Raw genomic sequence first — 7,199 nt, forward strand, 5'->3', positions numbered from 1 at the left:
TGTCATATTTGCATCTGGGAAAAATTTCGAATGAGCAGAAAATATATATCGGCTTTGTTAGTTCTCAGCTAGCTCAGAACTAGCTTAGTCCTCAGTCGAGTCGTACATTATCAGATTTGCATTCTATGAGTTGCGGGTTTGGTTGCCGCTGAAAACTTTCAGTTTTAAGTGAACTTTTTCAGTTGTAACTCAAGTTGCAACTGAGATTTTTCAGTTACAGGTTGAGTTGCAACTCAAAGTTTGAAATATGAGAGTGGCATCGCTCTCAGTCGACTGAGAATTAGTCACAGCCAATTTCCAAATATATATACATACGGTACCAAGTGTATACGGTAAAACTAAAACTTTGACTTCTAGCCGACATGTTAGTGTATATGGCGATAATATTTAAATATGATACATAATGCCCAAACTTTATTTTTACATATTGTACATGATCAGTGTTTACAATTTTGAACACATAAATATTTTTGGTCTTCTGCCCAAATTGACGGAATTCTTAATACTCCATCTGATCCATAATAAGTGTCGGGATTTTAGTTCAGATTTAAGCTAATTTAAACTAAAACCTTATTCTGGATTGGAGGGTATTTTTATTGAGTTATTTAAGACAGATTTTATATATCAAATTCTGACCAAATCTGGTGCCCACGGAAACCACCGAGTTTTGTGTTTGAACATTTGACCTAAGATCCCCCTTTTTAGTTAGGCTCCAAAGCCCAGTTCTTTAGTAGTTTGCCTATTTTTGTCTCCAGGGCTTCAAAGTTTGTGGTGGAAGCTGATATCATACAACTTAAGAGTAGATACATTATACAAGTAAAATTATTATTTCATTGGTTTTGGGAGTCAAAATTTTGAAGTCGAAAGTTGTGTCATAAGAGTTTCTATTTGTTGGGCTTTTACTTCAGCTCTTTCTTAGTTATTCAAAGTTGAAAGATCTTAGTTTCTGAGTACAACTCGTGGTTTCTTAGTTTAAAGTTTGGCTATGTTTCCTAGTTTAAAGTTTCCTAGTATAAAAATCTTTATTTTTGTACGAGAAGGATGGTCTTGCAGCAGAGCACGGAGGACGCCGGCTTATCTGTCTAGAGAAAGTGTCGCAAAACCACAAACAAATGAAATTTGGCAGAGACTAATTCTCATCATTGCGTCAATTTCACGAAAACAATTAGGTCTAAATTGTTTTAAATAAACCAATTCTCACTATTGAGTCAGTTTGACACACATTTTGTTTCAGATTTTTTAAACTTCGCCCAAAAACTACAAAAAAGAAAAATTTCGAAAACGATTTCAAAATTTATTTATTCCAAACTATACTGTTCAAGTCCGATCTGTATGAAAAAAGAGGAAATCAGCCTCCTTTGCCACGTGACACCTAACCTGGTGGATCCTGGTTGTCAGGAAACAATGTCAGTAAATTAAATCGTGAGATTTGGGTTCACTGAAACAACTACCACATAAATTTGTGTTTTGCGCTAATATTTTCTTGGATTGTGGTTTTACGGTACCCTATGCCTAGTGGTTGTAGTTTCCGATATGTTCTAATCTATCTAGCGATATGTTTCATGACTTTGCTGTATACTAAAACATGACAAGACAATCTTGGACGTTTTTATTCCTCAGGATATCTATATGTTCACGACCTTGGTGTGTACTGAAATATCTGCAAATAGTATAATTTGGTTCTAATTACATGAGAATGCGTTTTTTAAACGGAGGCACATTTTTTTTGCTTCATTCTATTAATTAAGCAAGAGTTTTACAAGATTTTCGATAAAGGGAATATATTAATATCAGAAAGATACAAATTACATTCAACCTCTGCAACTACGCACTACCCTAATGATAATACGAATGCACCCAGCCAAAAAATAAAAATAAAACTAAGAAAAAAGTCCCGCTACGGTGTTCCAACCCTAGCAGCAATAATATATCCACCACCAAGATAACACCTGAACTCGAGGCTCTCCAAAAGCGACGCATGCAAGAAGGAAAATAGTGCACAAGCGTCGTAGTCGCCCGATCAAAGATCTTATGTTTTCACCCTGAAGATAGTCCTCGCTCTCAAAACAATGCCTTCAACAAGGTCATTAACAGGCACAACCAATTAAGACCGGACCTTGGATTTTCACGCTGAAAGATAAGATTCTGAACTTCACATGTGCTGCAGCGCCCACTTGCATACTGCTGCTGAGAGAACCAGAACACCAAGCAAGTCTCTCAACATCACAGAGACTCGAACCTCCATTGCTAGTCCTCCAATCTGGTCTTCATGATATTCTCCGTCTCTGATTTTTACCACATGATCAGAATGTCATCTGATGGCAACACAGAACAGAGCTTCGCGTCTCTCCCTCCAAAACCAAATAGTCGGAACAAAAGTATGGGTACGCACGATTGAATACCACCCGATCCAGCAAACTCCAGGCAAAAGATGCACTGTTCCATTCGCCGGCAGCGCCTTTCGGAACTCATCACTCCGACTAGATGAAGAGGATCGGCATCCAGAAGGTCTTCATCTTTGCAAAAGAAGAACCCTAGGACCACAACCTTTATTCAAGTCTTGCGAGCAGCCCCAACGCCACCTGCCAGAAACCTGCAAGCAGCCACACTAAACCCTACTAGCAGCCTTGAGGCTAGACCAACACTAGGAAAGGAGACGGCCGAGCAGGGTCGACCCCCCCCCCCCACCGAATCTGGCCCAACCATGCGACGAAGAGGATCGGGGCGGTGGCAGGGGTACCCAAATCAAGATCTGAGGTTACGACCATCATCCGCCGGCCTTGCTTCTTCACTGCCGGCCATGGCGCCGCTGGACGACGATCTCCACCACCACCCCAGCCAAGGGTACCGCCCTTGTTGGTTGTTGCTGCACTAATATGAGCCGGCCACACCCGCCCTAGCAGCCATGGCGGCCTTCCCTGGCGACCTATGCCCACAAACAGCCTTCGGCAGCAGGGCCCGCCACCGCGGCAAGGGCCGACGGTGGTGCGTGGAGTCGCCCCCGGTGTCGCCCTAGGGGGCACGGGGGGGTTAGGTCGGGGGGAGGGGGTTCTAGAGAATAAGAGTTTTAGAAGATAGTAAACAAGTTTTTACAAGCCGGTCCACTTTCGCGGCATCAAATCACTCTCACGCTTGGCACCCATGGTGTTTTAGCTCCCTCTTAATATTTTCAAGTATCACCGTCGGCAAAACATGCTTGTTCTAAAACACATGTTTCCTTCGTTCCACACTTCCCTAGAAGTGAGAAGGACAATGGATGCAATGGCTTTTCGTTTTGGAGTGGAGGCGCCGGTCATGAGAAGCCGATACTAATGAATTGACTTCGCATGCAATTGGTGGCGGTCGATGAATTATAGGCTGAGCCACTTCTTGACGAGACCTCATATTCTTTGAGTGCATCCACAATGGACAAGGAGGTGATCGATAGATTTTGCATTTCTCTTGCATAGAGGACAAGTACCACAATTAGGCCACCCTCTTTTTTGCAAGCAGTCCGCCATCTAAAGCCTATTTTGTAGAGCTAGCAGAGCGAAAAACTTGATTTTAGGCGGAACCAAAAAAAATTGACGCCACACTTTTCGTATCGGATGGGCCCCAAAGAATTGTTCTTTGTATGCCAAAGCCGCTGAGTATTGGCCATCATCCGTAAGCATCCAAGATATAGTTACCTCTACAGTAAGATGGAAATCTTGAAGTTGGATCCAAAGATAAACAAGTTGTTTCATGTGAGCAAAAGTGAAGTCCACGGCGGTGTCAATCTTGGCAACCCATTCATCATTTTTATAGCCTTGGCAACCGTCATATCTTTCTCTTGGAAACCACATGGATTAGAGGGGTGATGTATTTGGGCTCAGAGCCATTGAGACACGGGGTGTCCCAAAACTTTGTTCTAAGCACATTGCCAACCATGATTTTTGTTGAGGCATAGAAGAGGTCCACCTCCGTGCAAGGATTTCCAAGTCCAATCTAAATTTTGGTTGGGTCCGCCCATTCAAGCCATGGCCACCTCAACCCAAGCGCTCTTGAGAACTTTTCAATGTTAAGAACACGGAGACCACCAAGATCTTTGCAGCAGTAAACCGTCTCTCAATTCACTTTACATTGGCCTTCCGTGACTTTGTTAGTTGCCGTCCAGAGAAAGGGTCTCTCAATTTTCTTCATGTTGTCAAGGACATGCGGTGGAATGGTTAGGGGAGCTAGATAGTAGATTGATTGCGAGGCAAGAAACGATTTCACAAGGGCGGTGCGGCCGTACATGTTAATGAATTTGCCATCCCAAGTTGGTATTTGTCCGTCCATCTTGTCCACAAGGTGTTGAAAGTCCACACTTTTCAATTGCAAACCGAGAGAGGAAGCCTAGATATCTCATGGGAAACTTGGCTCTTACAACCATAAACTCTCAAAAATGTTGTCCAAAATTAACTCCCCACAATGGATAGGGATGACAATGCTCTTTTGAAAGTTAGTGCCTAGGCCGGTGACCTCTCCAAAAGCCCCAAGGATGCTAGCAAGGTTATGGAAGGCCTATGACGGAGGGTGGGCGCTTTGGCGATGATTTTTGCAATGGAATGGATTAGATGTGAATGCGTTTTAGATGTGAATTATGATAGGTGGTGTCGAACCCAGTGTAATATCCCAGGTTTAGAGGCTACAAAATGAGAGAACACCAAAGTGTGCATTGCATTCATGCATAGAAAATCCGGGGAATTTTCGCGCTTCAAATAAAACTTACCACAGTAACTGAAGTTTCACTTGACTTGTCGAATCAAGTAGATCAACAAGTCAAGCGCTATAAACTTCACTGTGATCTTTGTTAAAACCTTGTTTTGGGTAGAGATGATTTGATCTATGGATTAGATCAAATGGAATTATATTCACAATAACACATTCTTTAAGAATCGAAGCCTAACTTATTAACACTTAAAAGTTAGCAACTACCTTTGTGTGTAAATTAATTCACTTCTAAACTTATTACCAAATATGGTAAACCACAGGGTCTAAAGTGCATAAAAGCCACACATTCTTATTTAAATCATAACTTATTAAATATATGGAATATCATAAAACTAAATCCATTTACATTACAAATTATAGTCCACACTATTTGAATAAAACTAACTATGAGTATTTTGAAACTCATATGATCATGCCTTGGTGAAATCAAACCCAACTATCCAAATTTGAGGAATAACCTTCAACCTTGATCTTTTGATCAATATTATAATATAAATCCAATCCAATATGATATAGTGACTCATCCACAATAATAAAACCATCCACAAGATATTTAGTAACAAATGCCACTTGGCTATCCAAAAATAAATCATATGAGAGGATAATGATCTTGCCACATAGGATGAAAATCTCTACATGACTTGCTTTCCAAGATATGCCACCTCATGCTCAAAGGATTGCTATGGATGAGGGCATGACACCCAAGCACCTTAGTCATCTAACCAACACAAGAGTCACCACCTATGTGTCATGATGCTAGAGCTTGCCCAAGCCTATAAATAGAGCCACACCCTTCATTCCTTTGCTCATCTTGTAGCATGATACATGGGAACAAATACATAGAGCCACTCCATGTGAATTAGCTAGGATCAAGATGAAGAAGCTAGGAGGTGGAGGCATACCACAAGATGAAGGTTTATCAGATTTCCTGAAGAACAAGCTACAGAATATTGCAAGGTAGAATCCCTAGGCAAACCATATATTTAGAGGATCATATCATCATATCTTGAGTAGGACCTTAGGCTATTACAAGACATTTAGAAGTGAGAGAGATTATAGATGCTAACCATAGCCATGTCTATCCTAGAGAATTTTAGAGTAGTATTACATCTTACTTGTTTAAACCAACCTTTAATATTGTAGATAAGAGCCATGTTCCATTAGTGAAACATAACCAAAGCTTATGCTCATATTCTAATCCTAGTTGTGTATCACACTGGTGATCACTACTTAAACCCTAAACTACATTTGAATTCCAACCCATGGATTAACTTGGATTATAATTAGAACCCTGCCATACCTCATGCCTATTTATACTTCAATTTAGTGAAGCTTATGCAAAACCCTAAACCTTTTCATGTAGGATCCACCCCACATAAAATATTAAGCCCTAACTTGTGTATCATGTGCCACAAGTATAAACCAAGCCATATATACCTAAGCTTAAGTGTTATTTAAGTGAGTAGAGTGAACCAATATCCAATCCTATATTCTATTCAAAGGAACTTGATTAGTTAACCAAGTAAAATAATGTTTTATAAAATAGAATTACCTTAGTATACAAGTGAATTAACCATAATGAGCTTAGGATCTATGTTAAATAATTCCAGTAGTAGTTTGCTAAGCAAGATTATTTAACATAGAGTGAATCCAACCATCTTCTTAAACCCTAAGAAATGATCCTTCACATAAAATGATGAATTCATCTCATTCTTATTACCATTTAATTTAAAACTCTAACCCTAATATAAAATACATGGGAACCATCAATATTGTTAAATAATAACAAAACTTAATGACATGTTTACTATGCACTGGTTATAAACTTCAAATCATTCAAAATAGGTTTGATTTCCAAATTTAAAGAATTGAGATAAATACCTAAACCATTTCTATTTAATTCAAGTCTCATAAGATCTCAATTAAATCCTAACCAAACTACTTGTTTAAAATAATAAAACCATGCAGAAAACATGATTATCAAATTATCTTGATACTCAAATATTTTAGAACCTGCAAAAAGAAACTGAATTCAAATTTGGATTCAAATAACAAAACACAAATCAAAAAATGAAAACAGAAAATGAAAAGGAAAATAGAAAAGGAGAAAGGCTCACCTGGCTTACCTGTTGGGCCAACCAGACCAGCAGCAGCCCACAACGTGGCCCGGCAGGGGACCAAGACCAGCCCAGCCCACCGAGGAAAACGACCCAACGCCACCGTATCGCTTCGTTGAGGAAGAAAAGAAGCCTCGTCTTCTTCCTCAACGACGACAGCGCAGAGGAGCTCGGCCACGTCTCTCGCCGTGGATAGGGATGACCCTGGACATCGCAGACCATCTCAGAACCTCGCCTAATCTATCTTGCGTCCGAGTCTATCTCTTGGCGCCAAGATTCACGCCCAATACATCTCAGTCGTCATCAATGCATCCCGGCCACTGTCGCCGGCGAGGTGACGAACCAGAC

The sequence above is a fragment of the Lolium perenne genome, chromosome 3 (genome assembly GCF_019359855.2).
Source record: "Lolium perenne isolate Kyuss_39 chromosome 3, Kyuss_2.0, whole genome shotgun sequence".
In the NCBI taxonomy this organism is placed as follows: Eukaryota; Viridiplantae; Streptophyta; class Magnoliopsida; order Poales; family Poaceae; genus Lolium; species Lolium perenne.